Here is a 299-nt window from a genome sequence, read left to right on the forward strand (position 1 = left end):
GGATTATATGAATTTTAAGTAATTAGTTTGATGGGTGCGATCATACCAGCACTAATGCACCGGATCCCATCAGAACTCCGCAGTTAAGCGTGCTTGGGCGAGAGTAGTACTAGGATGGGTGACCTCCTGGGAAGTCCTCGTGTTGCACCGCTCGTTTTTGTTTTTTCCGCCTTGCGAGATAAATTGACAAGAAGGAGCACTCGGGAGTGGATTTTTGGGAAAATCTCGCCCTGCCCATCGCGTAGCCATGGGTTTGGATCAGATCTCCGTTTGGATTGGGATCGGAAGGACGCTAGTAT

At 48.8% G+C, this 299-nt stretch overlaps 1 non-coding gene across 1 annotated transcript; it reads left to right on the forward strand.

The window, feature by feature from the left end:
- Positions 1-32: 32 nt before the first annotated feature.
- Positions 33-151, forward strand: LOC118345032. Its single transcript, XR_004798721.1, has one exon. It is a non-coding gene; the product is annotated as a 5S ribosomal RNA (ribosomal RNA).
- Positions 152-299: the final 148 nt, after the last annotated feature.

This window comes from Juglans regia, unplaced genomic scaffold (assembly GCF_001411555.2).
Source record: "Juglans regia cultivar Chandler unplaced genomic scaffold, Walnut 2.0 Scaffold_1226, whole genome shotgun sequence".
Lineage (NCBI taxonomy): Eukaryota > Viridiplantae > Streptophyta > Magnoliopsida > Fagales > Juglandaceae > Juglans > Juglans regia.